General features: G+C 43.4%; 1 protein-coding gene across 3 annotated transcripts in view; it reads right to left on the reverse strand.

The window, feature by feature from the left end:
• The window catches only part of SPIN1 (spindlin 1), a 90,182-nt gene that overhangs the window by 44,694 nt on the left and 30,633 nt on the right, over positions 1-14,855 (reverse strand). Inside the window, exons 1-2 of one of the 3 annotated variants that reach the window (XM_025202665.1) lie at positions 4,355-4,376; positions 4,026-4,180 (exon numbers count right to left, since the gene is read on the reverse strand). The exons of 1 other annotated variant lie outside the window; for it this stretch is intronic. The gene's annotated coding sequence lies outside the window, so the exon portion shown is untranslated. Of the gene's footprint in view, positions 1-4,025; positions 4,181-4,354; positions 4,377-14,855 lie in introns of those variants that run through there. One more of the 3 variants, XM_006022399.3, reaches the window with a different exon arrangement.

Raw genomic sequence — 14,855 nt, forward strand, 5'->3', positions numbered from 1 at the left:
GCGCCCGGGTTGCTGTGCCTATCAGCAGCTCCCCAGAGTCAGGGCCAGCTGCAGCTGGGAGGCTACAAACAGCTGCTGCCTCCCCAGCCCTGGCCCCAACGGGCGCAGTGCCAGCACCTGCTGCCTCCCCAGAGCCCGGGGCCAGAGGGCAGCAGGTGTTTGTAGCCTCCTGGCTGCAGCCGTACCCAGCTCTGAGTAGCTGCTGATAGCCATGAAGCCCAGGCTGATCCCATGGAAGCCCTGCTGCAAGCAGCCTGGGCCAGCTGCAAATACGTGCTGCCTCTCCACCCTGGCCCCGGGCCCGGGCTCCGGGGAGGCAGCACATACCGGCAATGCTCTCCATTGTGCTGCCCTCGCTGCTTCTGCAAAGCAGTGTTGGAACGCGGCACAGCAGGGCACAGAGGGCAGCACAGAAAGCTGCCTGTTCCCAGCTCCCCACTGCCCTGCCACACTTTCCCTGCAGGCAGGGGCAGCAGCGAGGGGCACAACCCTGCGCTGCTGCCCACGCTGCTCCCGTGCACACAGGGGAAGTGTGGCAGAGCAGCAGGGAGCTTGGAGCAGGTGGTCTTTAAACTGCATATAGCAGTGCTGTCCAACTATTGGTCTGTGGGAGGTTAAAGTGCAATCCCAGGGCTCCTGCCCAGCCACCACTTCCATCATTTCAGCTGTTGTTGCAATAAGAGTCTCCAGGCTCCTCCCTGCAGCCGCCACTTCCTGCCTTCACCCCTCAGGTCAGGTCAGGGCATCAGCATGGAGGTGAGGGTGTGTCTGAGGCCTGGGTGGGAAGGGAGGAGTGGGGGCATGAAACAAAAGAAGTCAGGGCCAAACTAAGGGGTGAGGGGCAGGAGGCTGCCCCAGGGTGCATGGGGATGGGAGCATCTGCACCACCACCACAGTGAACAGCTCCTGCTGGTGCAATCCCCAAGGGCTTACAAATTAGACAACTCTACTACACTGCACTGGATTTTTAACAAATGTTTATTTGTGCTACAGATCCAATCATTTCAATTAATCATTCAGAATTTCATAGGCAAATCAGGTAATGGTTATATTTTAGCCAGTACTAAAGCAGTCGTATCACAGGTGTAAAAATCAGAGTAATTTAAATTCATAAATACATCTGAAGATACCGGATAAGATACCCATTTACTTCAATGGGACTTGAATTTTTTATTCTTCTGAAACCAAATTATTGCAAGATGACACGGACATATACAAACACTTTCAGCTACATATAACTGAACATTAGGCAAATTTAAAGCAGTTTCATAGGTACTGCCAAAATCTTAAAAAAGAAAACAAACCCTCCACTAATTAGCTTGCAACTGGTCCTGCTAACCCAGGAAACTTGTATACAATTAGCATTTAAATAAAGAAAATTAAATTCACTTAGTTATACATATTGCAGCTTTAGTTTAATTGCAGAGTTCTGTACTGATCATCACATGTAGCATAGATAGCCATCAGTACCATAACATCATGATAAATCAAGAAGCTAAACTGCATTTATTAAATAGCTTTAAAACAATTATTCCAATTAATTTTTACATTTCTTTTATGTTAAAAAATGCACTGCCTGTCATTTTTTACTAAACGATAATTAAGGTTTTTAACTCATAATTTGGTGTCATGCTCGATATAGACAGAAAATGAAACTCAAAGCACAACATTTTAGAATTGTTTTTATCAACCGTCACCAGTGATTCTCACCCAGGGTGCCACAAGATCCTTCCATAGGTGCCATGCAATATTAGCACTGTAAGGTTTGCAAACATCTACACACGATTTGCAAGATAAACTCAGAAATTTCAAACAAGAAGCCACAGTGTCAAAAAGTTGCTCACCTGTTGTGGGCTTTCCAGGTTCTTTGCAATAGAACAATTGCTCTATTATTTTTCCATAGTTAGAAAAATGAGTGAGCACTAAGACATGACACTTTGAAGGGTAGCGTCTTGAGTAAAAAGATCGAGAACCACCAAGTTACACAATTCTTCTGTGTCTGGTTGTATGTTTGGGGTGTGCACGTGCAGCCTAGCTGCATACGTATGGCTATGGCAGATGGCTTGCACCTGTTATTCAATGATTATAAAACAAACCTTTGCAGTTACACCTAACATAGGCAGCAAAGTGAAGAAAGCAATTTTGTCCAGCTAAACTGGCAGCTGGATCAAGCTACAACAAGAGCCCTGACAGGAAATGTCATATAAGCCTTGAGCTAAATAGCCCAAACAGAGTATATTACTGTTTTTGTTCAAGAACGTTAGTAGCAGTGACTGATGCTATAAATCCCAGCTAACCGACATTTTCTAGGGCCAAGAAACATCCGATTCTGTTCAGTTCCTACAAATCTCAGTAAAATAAATAAAATAAACAAATCTGATAAGGTTTATTAAATACAAACAATATATAAACGTGGGGTTATCAACTAGGGAAGAAAGTCAAAGAACTCAGTAGGTCCCAAAAGACCTGCTGCCAGGCTGTGCGCCATCTTCTTCCTCCCTCCTACCTCTCCCCAGGCAGTACAGGGAGAACCTAGACTGGCCGTCTGCAACAGCACGAACAGATACTGAAATGGGTATAAGTAAGAGTCAAGATGCATCTTTGTTGTTGCCTCTTATCAAGCCAACCTGTCTGTATACCTGTAATCCAGGTAATACCAAACCCCTTTCTAAATTATTTGTTTATACTTAAAATAATTCTCTAGACTGAGTTTTCTCTATTAATATGCATGTCGGTTCTCAGCCATATTACTAGTCAATAAAAATCACACAGCAGATTTGAGTTGCTTATTTTGCCACACTTTGGACTCCTGCACCACTAGTAAATGCCAACGTGGGCTTTTGTTACTAGCCACTTGAAGCCATTATCCTATGCAAACCCTAACTCCTCCCCCACCCCCCTGCCAATATTTAAGTAAGCCAACAATCCTAAATATGTACTTAAAAAGCATAAACTACAATCCTTTACTTCAGTGGTTTTCAACTTTTTTTTTTTAACTTGTGGACCCCTAGAAAATTTTAAGTGGAGGTACAGACCCCTTTCGACTGTAATTATGGGTATTCACAGACCCCTTTGGATTGTAAGTACGGGTATTCACATAAGTTTTTTTTAATTGATCACAGTCATCTTTTGTGGACCCCTCAGATATAGTCTGTGGACCTCCAGGGGTCCACGGGTTAGATACCACTGATCTGCTCTTATCCCATCCAAAAAAACCCAACAATTTTATCAACTAAGCATTATTGTCAGGGGATTGCATTCCGGGCAGGGGGAAAAGAAATGTTTGTCAACTGTCAGAAGGAAGCAGAAAAATGCACCCAGCTAGAAGCAGGAAAATAACCAAGCTACCCCTGATAAAAATTCCTGTGCCAACGAACTGCCACAGTTCAGGAGGAGATTGACACATCAACCAATAGGCAGGCCTTCTGGCACCATCTAGTGGCTTCCTCCTTCTAGGACTTCACCAAATTAGTTTTCAAATATAGTCAAATACAAGGGCTGTTTTTAGACAGGGGGTTTTAACCAATAAGACACGTCAAGTGTCTGTAATACTCCAGGGCGAAACAAACTGAATGAGTTATTCTGAATTTAAAATATATCTGATGCAAAAAAAAAATAAGGATCAGCAAGCAGTATTTTCTTTTCTACATCTTCGAGAAGCCAGTTCAGAACCACCTGGAACATTACGGGAATATCCAAACTACAAAAGTATCATGGTTTGGCAGGGGTAAAAGAGAAAGGAGATGGGACAGAAAGTGGTTATGGAACACAACCCCCAAACCCCATGCAAGTCACTTGTATATTCCCTACTTTAAGCTTAATAGGATGTCAAACTCTTAACTTTTTGTCTTCTGAAAGCCACAAAACAAAAGCCAGACATAAGGGAACACATGCATGCCTACTGTCCTTTGTCTGAATTAGGGACCAAGTTTCTGGTTGTACTAATTTGAGCAAACTGACAACTATTCAGTGGAGAGTCTATACTTATTTACATTTCAATATCCAGAACCATAATTTTAGCTCACCTGGGATTTAAGACCAATGATGGCATCTGATGTCCGATTTCAATTTTAAATTCACTGGTTAATACGGCTGGAATTCAAATTCAGGCATCACCTATCCTTCATTATCTTTTAGGATTTGTTCTAGGCAGTTCTTCCCCCTTTACTTTGGTTTAATTCTGAAAAAACCACAATATAATGTGTAATCACAACAGTAACATCAATTTGACTACATTACCCCAACTCTTTCCTCATTTCTTAAATTTAATCTGGGCAACTCTGAAACATCATCCTTGGGGCAATGAACTGAACACCTTGTAACATTCTTACAGCAGGTGCCAATTGTCACATACCTGAATTCAGTTACAGCTACTTCTGGTTAAAAAAAAAAAAAAAAGATGAAAAAAGTTGCAGTACACTCCACTAGAACGCCTTTATCCAACATACTTAATGGCATAAGCAGATGTCCAGTTTTTGCCTATTCCTTGCAGTGCAACAAATGGGAGGTGATCTGCATATGTTAGGCACAAACTTAAGTGCAAAGGAATTTTCTGGCCCCAATGTCTATTTCGTAATGATCTTGTACTCCGTTTCATCACTTAGGTAGTTAAAACTGAACAGGAACTATCAATTTCAAGGCTATTATTAGGCCCCTGGCAGACATTAGAACTGTGTGAGAACTGTAACATGCCAGCTGGCCCCGTGTTAAAAATTACCTTGGGATACTTCCACATCACAAGAAGTTGTTGTTTTAAAGAACTACTTCTGTGGCTGATCCACCATTTTTATCCAGGGATAAACCCATTTAACAACACACACAGTACTTGATACAACTTGCATATCACATCAGTAACATCAGTCTGACTACAGTTTGCAACTATCTGCTAGGGCCTGTAAGGAACAAGGTGCCCTGAGAAACAAGATAAGGAGCCTTCAATGACATGCAAAAACCTTAGAATATTGGTCTTTTTGTTTACTCAGAGTATGTAACTTATCTGAATGTAAAGTGCACAGCCTTTTTTCAGTCCAAGCTTACATTGTAGTTCAAAGGCCTTGCAACTTCAAATGGAGTTTTATAAAATTATATTGTGAAAAGGACAATTTTGGTATGACAATGCATGCTGCATTTTAAAAGTTTACATGTCTGCACTTTCTGGAAAACTGAATCACATACTAAAAAGTATAAATATTAGGACAAAATATTCTTCATTACCACTAGGCATACTTCGTGAGGGAGAGAGAATGCACATCCTTGAACAATCAGTTGACACAGAGCAGCATCAAAACTTACATACCATCTCTTATCTACAGTCGTTATTTATGCAGCAAAGACTTTGTTTGAAGAAAAGTTATATAAACACCCTGCATTTGAATTATGCCTCTTCATTCAGACCAACTATTAACAGTATGAGCTTGATTACAAAAAATAGGCTCATACACTATGAATAAATTAACACTGTGAAATTAAATGCACTGATATGCTTGCTTGCTTAAAATTTCAAGCTCCAAGCACTCTTGAAGGATGCTTTATGACAGCTAAAATTAAAGTACATATGAATATGGTGACAGTGTATTCGCAAAAAACTGGAGAACCATGGTATTACATTCCTCACAAATCTTCGATGCCTCATCTGCATCTCCCTCCCTCCAATAATTTTCCAAGACTTCTATCTAGAACCTCCATCTACTGTTCCAAGAGCTGTGATTTTAACATTTAACACAATACAGCATGAGTGGTTTCTTTCTTCACAATACAGCCAGCAAGATTTTTTCCCTCTAAGCTGATGCATTAGATCAATTTGTCATTCAAAGATTTTATTACAGCATTAAGTACCATACTAAAGCATTTTTCTTCTTTATAAGCCTATGGTTATCTGGAGTTAAGTGGCTGGAGAAACTCTACTCTTGAAATTCAATTCAGTCATCCTGGAGGATGGGAGACGGTAGGAACTGTGAAGTACACCTTTGCTGTATTCATGGAACAGCTAAAGCCAAGGCTGTTTCAGCAAAACAACCACCCCTCCTCCTTCCCTCTACTACAATGATTACATTGTAGACTGCCTGTCCTAGAAGACTGTTCTAATTCGCAAAAAAGGCTAGTTTAAAACCTAATTTTAGAACCAGGAATATGACCATTTCACTAGAGATTACCTCACTAAGCAGACTGAATTGGAGCAGAAAGAGCTAAATCTCTAAGAAAATGAGCATTTAGTAAACCTAACAGCATGAACTTTTTCTCTGAAACAACATTAAGAATAGTATTTATCTTGTCCTTCAACAAACTGAATCCCCAGGTGAAATAATCCATAAATTTGAGACTACTCAAGTATTCTACAGCCCAGGAGCAATCAAAGATTTAAATGTTTAGTGTTAATTGAAATCATCTAAGTTACAGTACACACAAACTCAAACTGTGCTATGCATACAATTAGGTTTTGAAGACTTCCAAGATTTTCTAGGCACTGGAATAACAGCTAAATTTTGCATATTTGTGCATCTCTAATCAGATTTTTAAATCCAGGAAAGTAAGTACCTATGTAAGTAGTTTGACTTTCAGATACCAAATTGTCAAAAATCCCACAAGGGCAATGGGAGATGCAGATGCTCCCTGCTTAATTTGAAGCTGAGGGTTAAACCATATTATTTTTGCATATAACATGCCTCCAAATATAAGCATGAACCCTATTTTTTAAAAGCCACAAGTGGGGGGGGGGGGCAGGGAATCTTGAATACAAGTAAGTGCCAGAGGTCTGGGGTCTCTGGGGTTGGGGACCACACCCTGGGGCCAGTCTGATCGCTAGTACTGGGGATGCATGGTAGAGTCTGGTCAGGTGCACGGTACAGTCTGGTCGGGTGCACAGGTTTTGGGGCTGCGTGCCAGGTCTGACCCTGCTCGCTGGCTCTGGGGCCATGGTCTTGGACTTGGACCATTCACTAGCTCTGGAGCCAAGTGCTGTGTCAGACCTGTTACACCAAGTCTGGCCGCAGACCAGCCCCAGGCAGAATCCCGTTTCACCGTGACTGGGGAGGCTCCCCATGGGTCTGGTAATCTGACAATCCAGGGGGCAGGGAGCTGTGAAGGAAGGGGAGGGAGGGTTGCAGCATTAATGCCCGTGGCTCCTAGAGCCGTGGCAGGTAATGCTGCTACCACTCTGCCCCTTCCCCCAAATCTCCAGACCCATGAGGAGTCCTTCTCCTCAGATATAATGTGCACTCCAATTTTCCCCAGCTGGTTTTTAGGGAAACAGTGCAGGTTATATTACAAGAAAATACAGAAACTTGCACCAATGTATTTGTATACAGCTGGTTACCCTAGAAGCATAGACAAAATTTACTAGGGCATCCAACACATCCATAGATTGCAGCTTTTACAAAAAGCATCCTTCATCTGCAGTCCAAGATCTTTTTTTTTTTTTTTTTTTGTGTGTGGGGGGGGGGGGGGGAAGGAATACTGCCTTTACTAGATCCTGAAGATTTCATGCAGTGAACCACAGATAAAAACTTAGATGGCAGCTTGTTAGGAAGCATCATTAGCCAGCTTTTAGTTTTTGAATTTTTCCTAGAGTAGCCCAACAACCATCTACACAGAAAATTAAAATGCAGTTTTAGTGAAATTATAATTGTGTTAACTTTAATCTATGTTGCATAGAAAACAAAAAAAGTAACAAAGATGTGGCAGCACATTTCAGTGCAGCCTGTACAAAAGCACTGGGAATCCTAGAACAAGGGTTTTCAACCTTTCTTGGTCAGAGTATGGGGCAGGGGTGGGCAAAATGTGGCCCGCCAGGCCATTTTATCCAGCCTGCGGGGACCCTAAAAAATTTAGAAAATTAATATTTTATCTGCCCTGGGCTTCCTGTCATGCGGCCCTCAATAGCTTGCCAAAACTCAGTAAGCGACGCTCTACCCAAAATAAATGTTTGCCCCTGGTATGGGGAGTCCCCTGGCAGCCGGTTAACAAGCCAGGGGGGAGAGGGAGGGGTCATCACCTGCGCAGCGTGGGGCAGCAGAAGTGGAAGTGCCACCAGCGAGCTTGGCAGTGCCGCTGGCTTCTCCACACTGCTGCCGCGTACCCCCTAGGGCCTTCCAAAGTACCCCTAGAGGTACATGTACCCCTGGTTGAAAACCCCATGCCCTAGAATATATACTCTGGATCCTAGGCCATAATAAAATCTGTTCACCATGCCTTCACACCTATTTTTACTAAGGAGGATTAAAAAAAAATTTATTTTTTTTTAATATATATATTTTTAAATATATGTTAACATCGCACCGCAGTGCGATGCTGCGGCTAGTAAAGCGACCAAAACGCTGGCTTGCATCCATAGATGCTTTTCAAGCAAATCCCGGGACGGCATTCTTTCTCCCCCTGTACTCGGCCTTAGTGAGGCTGCAGCTGGAGTACTGTGTCCAGTTTTGGGCTCCACAATTCAAAAAGGATGTGGAGAAGCTTGAGAGAGTCCAGAGAAGAGCCATGTGCATGATCAGAGGTCAGGGAAGCAGACCCTACGATGACAGGCTGAGAGCCCTGGGGCTCTTTAGCCTGGAAAAGCGCAGGCTCAGGGGTGATCTGATGGCCACCTATAAGTTTATCAGGGGTGACCACCAGTATCTGGGGGAACGTTTGTTCACCAGAGCGCCCCAAGGGATGACGACTAGGTCGAATGGTCATAAACTACTGCAAGACCGTTTCAGGCTGGACATAAGGAAGAATTTCTTTACTGTCCGAGCCCCCAAGGTCTGGAACAGCCTGCCACCAGAGGTGGTTCAAGAGCCTACATCAAACACCTTCAAGAGCAAACTGGATGCTTATCTTGCTGGGATCCTATGAACCCAGCTGACTTCCTGCCCTTTGGGCAGGGGGCTGGACTCGATTTTCCGAGGTCCCTTCCAGCCCTAATGTCTATGAAATCTATGAAAAAATTGGATTTTATTCAAATCTTTTTATTATTTAATTGTATTTTTTATATTTTGTTAAGATTTAAAACAAACAAACCCATATAAGGATAGTTTTAACTTAAGGTATGTTAAAGCTCAAATATATTAACATACAACAGGGATTATAACTTCTAATTATATACTATTTGAGACAATATATTCATGCAGCTTTTTTTAAGAAAAGTTCTATAAATAGGTCACAACAGGCCATGAACTATATTAGGGGCACAATCTTATGGAGTTCCCAGCAGCTTCTCTATAGATTAGTAAAGATTAAAGAAAAACACTCTACCCAACAGGACTCAGTGTTTAGTCTAGAACAGTGTTTCTCAACCCGTGAGTCGCAACCCAAAAGTGGGTCTCAGGATAATATGAAAGGGTTGCAAAAAACCTTTGAAAATAGATTCTCCTTTAAAAGAGAAAAATGTGGGAAACAGTGGCTTTTCCCTTGCAGGCTGTAAGAGTTCCAGGCTGCGAGAGAGTGCTTGGGGCCCCCCATACCCCACACAAACCATGCACACCATGGGGCTGGGGCCTGGAAACAGGGGCCAGAGTTGAGGGGCACTGGCCATCAGGGATTATAAATGCATCCTGGTACAAAAAAAGTTGAGAAGATCCCATTAGGCATCTCTGAGATGCTTAGTTTCAGTTTTCAAACTGTGGGTTTGCACCTTCAGAGATAACATTCTTGTTAACTGTATGTGGAGAGAGAAAGCCAGGGATCTGGGTTTTCTGTTTCCCACAGAAAAATGGAGTAAACCGTGGATTTTATCTTCACCGGAGGCAAACGCAGATTTCTCATTTCATGGAAGAAACTAGCGAATTGTGCAGTATTTCAAAGAGCCCTCTGGAGGCTGGCAGAGTTCCAGCCCGCAGGGGGCTGGGAGGGAGTCAGAGAAGGGCGGTCAGGCAGGGGGCACCATGTGTATGTATGGACGAACAGTTCCTGCAGGTAAGTTGGGGGGGGGAAGCAGGAGGGGATTGAGGCCCTCATAGAGAGTCGAGCAGGACTTGAGCTTCTGCCCAGCCGGGCAGTGCCTGGGGCCCAGGATTGCAGTGTGCGGCTGCAGGGCCGCGTTGGTGAGCAGGACAGGGCCATGGGCAGTTTGTCTGGGGGGTGGGGCAAGCTCCCCGCTGATGCATGGACTCTCGGGGAGGGAAAGGCCCCGCCCCCCCCCCCAATACTGTGTGCAGCGTGGGGGCAGGCTGCCCACTGCAGGCTTGGGGGGGGGGGGGCCCCTGCTCCCTGCTGCTGTACACACTCCCCAGGAGCAGGGGGGACCCGTGCCCCCCAGATCTGAATACAAGGCAAGTGCTGCCCACTTCAGGCTCATGGTCCCCGTCCTGCTGCACCACAGCCTGGTGTATGCCACCCAGTGCTGCAAAAAACAGTGGAGCCATGCAGGAAGCTGCCTGCCACTGCGAGCTCTGCGCTCCTGCATCCCCTGCGCACAACCCTGTGCTGCTGCCCCCGCTATAGCCGTGCAGGCAGGAAATACCTTGTCAGGATAACATGGAGCGCACACTGGCAGGCAGCTTCCTGCATGGCTCTGCCATTCTTTGTAGTGCTGGGTCACACACGCCAGGCTGTGGAGGTGCCGGGGGAGGGCAGCAGGGTAGGAACCAGCAGTGGGTAGCCCTCACCCTGCTCACAGATCTAGGGGCACAGGTCACCCTGGCCCCTGGGAGTGCACGCCGCAGCAGGGAGCAGCACCCATGCCCAAGGCCCCAGCAGGCAGACATGCCAGTTCCTCTACTGCTAAGTGCCCCTGGCAAGGGGAATTAGTAGCAAATGGCAGCAAGGGGAAGCAGCAACAAGGGGAAGTGGCAGGGGGCGGGGGGGGGGGGGGGGGGGGGGAAGCTGGGCTCCACTCCAATGCAGTAGCTGCCGCCTCCTGCTAGGGGCTGGCGGCTGTGGAGCTGGGTCCCTGGCCCCATAGCCCTGGCAACCAGAAGCCCCCCCCCCTAGCAGGGCTGGGGGAGCAGGAGTTGTGCGTGGGGGGCAAGAGGCACCAGCAGGGCCAGAGGGGGTCTTTTATTTTAATAATGGATTTGGGGGGGGTTTAATTAGAGAAAACCAGGATCCCTGGAGATAACAGGCCTGATTACCTACCCATCAGCCCTCCTGTCTCTCTGCAAATTTGTATACCCAGAGTCAAGCCCTTCCTTTTTAAAAGTGCAAAGTTTCAAAAAGTTAGATGAACAGAGGATTGTTGGGGGTGGAACAGATCTGGGCAAGGAGGAGGAGTCTGGTGATAAATTCAAGGAGGGAGGAGCAGTAGAAACAAAATAATTGTTTTGAGCACACTATTCCAGAAGTCTTGAAGGGTAAGTTTATGAGTACAGTCTCTTCAATGATTTGAGAGCTAGTGAGGGAATGGGATAGTAGAAAGGAAAACCTATCATGGCAATAGGCTTGCCAGGCCATAAAAGAGACCCTGTCTGGGAAAATTTTAATGAAGTTCTTCTACCTATGGGGAATACAGGGCATGCATGTAAAATACAAACAGCGCAACAAAGATAAATACAAGGCCTGGCTGCCCAAATGAAACATCATGAGAAGTGATCTTTCTCAGGAGGAAATTGCTTTGAAGATGATGAATGGAACATGTCTGAACATGCAATATCTCCAAGTTAGTAAACTTTCTTATTTCATACTTTTTTCTTAAGGACTGCATGTCTTCCCTGCCCATATCTTTTGGACAGGGAGGATAGGCAGTCCTTAAGAAAGAAGTATGAAATAAGGAAGTTTAACCTAGAGATCCTGCATGTTTAGACATGTTTTGGACTTCTGGACTACTTGAATTCTCATAAAAAATTTTGAGCAAAAAATATAGATGTTAATTAACGGAACTATCCTATCAATATTTTTAATGTAGTTGTGATCTAAAATAACAACTGAAACGGGCTGCTTCTTATACAGTTTCACTCCTAAAGTTGTATTACTCATTGCACTTAGTACTAAATGATCAGTACTGTAGTGACTGCATTTACTTCTTTTGTTCAGGAGGATCATACAGGATTCTGATTATCCATCTTCATCATCATCATGGTCTACAGTTTCAGAGTTATCTGTTAATGATACTGGTGTTCCAGTCCAATCTCCATCATCCAGAAACAACCATAGATAAGTTTGTAATAAGAGCCAGCAGATTACAGCAAGAAGTTACTGATGAAAAATTTGCTTCGTTTGTTTATGCAACAAATTCTTCTTTCCGTATGGTTGAGAACTAACACGTCCTTGACATGGTTCAGTCATTATGACCAGGATACAGACCACACACCAGAGCACATATAGTAAGCAAATTGCTAGATGAAGTATATGAAAAAAGAAATTGAACAGTGTGCAAGAAGTCTAGAGGGGAAAATTGTTAACCTGAGTCTTGATGGATGGAGCAATGTCCACAATGATCCAGTAATTTGTGCTTGTGAGACAACCGAAGGGATTCTCTACCTTACAGAAACAATTGAAACATCAAGAAATGTACACACAGCAGAATACTTACATAGGAGAAGTAGCAGTAAAAGCAATAACTGCAAAAAAAAGTTCAAATGTCTAGTATGCAGCTTTGGCAGACAATGCTGCAAATGTATCAAAGATGAGCAGAAATTTAAAAGAAAGTGAAGGAAGCCCCAAGCTAATAACATAACTGCAGTGCTCATTTGATGCACCTCTTAGCCAAAGACTTCAGTGCTCCAGAAATAAAGGCTAATGTCACTGCCATTACAAACTGCTTCCATAACAACCACTTTGCAGCAGCTGCTCTGAAGAAAGCAGGAGGAATCAAACTAAGTCTCCCACGAGACGTGCGATGGAACTCAGTAGTGGACTGTTTTGAGCAATATATTGAGAACTGACTTAATCTGAGACAATTTGCAAACAAAATCATGACAAACTAGATGGAACTGTCATAGCCAAAGGTCTCAACATTGGGGTAAAGAGAAATGTAGAACATATGCTGACTATCCTGAAGTCTATTTCCGTAGCCTTGAACAAAGTGCAGGGAAATTGCTTTTTTATTGCTGATGCTGCTGAAATGTGGAAGGAACTGAGTGAGACCTTGAAAAAGAGAAATATGCAGTAACAGAGTTAAACTACAGGCATTAAAAAAACAAATGGATCAAGCACTATCTCCAGCTCATTTTCTTGCCAGTACTCTCAATACTCAGTACTAGGGTCAATCCTTAACAGCTGAGAGGAGGACACGGGCATCCAGCAATCATCCCTTGATAATACCAACTATAATAAGTTACAGGGCCAAGAATGAAACCACTCAAGAAATAGATGTTTGCTGATGAGATTTTAAAGAAAGTCACACCACTGAACTGATGGAAATCACTTAGGGCATTTTTACACATGCAAGTGCTGCAGTAGTGCAGTTGTTTGAAAACCACCTGGTGCTGAGTCACTTGCCATTGTGCAAGTGGCAAAATGCACGTCAGCGCTGAGAAAATGGCGGCAGTGCGCTTTTGAAATAAAACACAAAAGATGTCTTAGTTCAAAAGGGCACTGCTGCCATTTTCTGCACGCTGATGCACATTTCACTACTTATACAACTGCACATGGCACAGCACAGTTGGCATCAGCTTGCATGCAGAACAGACTTGATTAATCAAGTCTGCTCTGAAGTGGTGGATCAGTGGTGCATCACAGGACAAAAAGGTATGTGTATAAATGCCCTTAAGGCACCTGGATCCACCAGAGACTACTGAAGTGATAATTCATCTTTCAACAGCAGTAGCTTTTTCTACAGGTATAGAAAGAATTATTTTCTTCCTCTGGACTAATTCATTCTAAATTGAGAAATCACTTGGGAACTGAAAAAGCAGAAAAGTGTGTCTTTCTTTTCCAGTCTATGACTGAACAGAAACAGGAAGGTAAAGACTGAGTTTGCTGCATAACCCAGTATTTTAGGTTTCTCATGTTGACCTGGCTGAAATAATCTATTTAATTTTTATTAAAAACACATTTCACATTTATGACTAAAATAGTTAAAAATTCAAAAATACAAGCGTTTTCCTAAAATAATTATACAGGTTTGTTGTTAAAGAAAAATATCCAAAATATATAAGCTTATTGTTTTAGTTAAATAAAGCAAATTTAAATGTCTGTTGTTTTTGTCCTCCCAATACAGTGTGGCAAAAATATCCCCAAATATCCATGATTCATAGTGAACTGGAGATAGTTCACCTCCCAATGACTTCACAAGTACCTGCTTCAATTAGCTTTGGTAAATAAAATAACGAAATCATCATTAAATATTCTGATGTAGCTGCAAAATGAATCTGAAAAAATATTAATCGCTGCTTTAAAATGTATAGTGTGTACCTTCTAAAAATGAAACCTACATCTATCTCCGAGTCATGAATATGTATTAAGGTTATATCAAACAACAAGAATGGACTTTTTGTAGAAAACAATGATTAAATCGAGGCTTCCTGACCACTGATTTAAACTGTGATTTAAATCAAATTCACCCCATTTTTACCAACTAGATCAGGACTGTCCAACTGGTGGCCTGTGAGGGGTTACGCTGCAGTCCCAGAATCCAGTCCAGTTCCCCTCAGCCCTCTGGCTGCAATGGAAGACAGAATTTCCAGGCTCTTCCTTTAGGTTCTGCTGCCTGTCCCTTTGGCTGGAGGGCCGCTTAACAAGTTTTGGGGAGCTGTCAAGGGCCACAAGAGTAGCCCTGCCTCCTGGTCACCGCCTTGGGACCAGAAGTCCCACCCCCTAACCCTTGACCTTTGCCACTGGAAGTCCCTCCCCTTGCCCTGGAAGTATTCCTTTTGGGAAGGGGAGTTGCCACCTTGGAAACAAAACACCCTCAACTCAAATTATATATTAAAAACAAAACATCCACAATAACGTATTTTAATTTCATCTTAAAAAGATAATTTTGTCTTGATTTGTGCGTG

The sequence above is a fragment of the Alligator sinensis genome, unplaced genomic scaffold (assembly GCF_000455745.1).
Source record: "Alligator sinensis unplaced genomic scaffold, ASM45574v1 scaffold665_1, whole genome shotgun sequence".
NCBI classification, from domain to species: domain Eukaryota; kingdom Metazoa; phylum Chordata; order Crocodylia; family Alligatoridae; genus Alligator; species Alligator sinensis.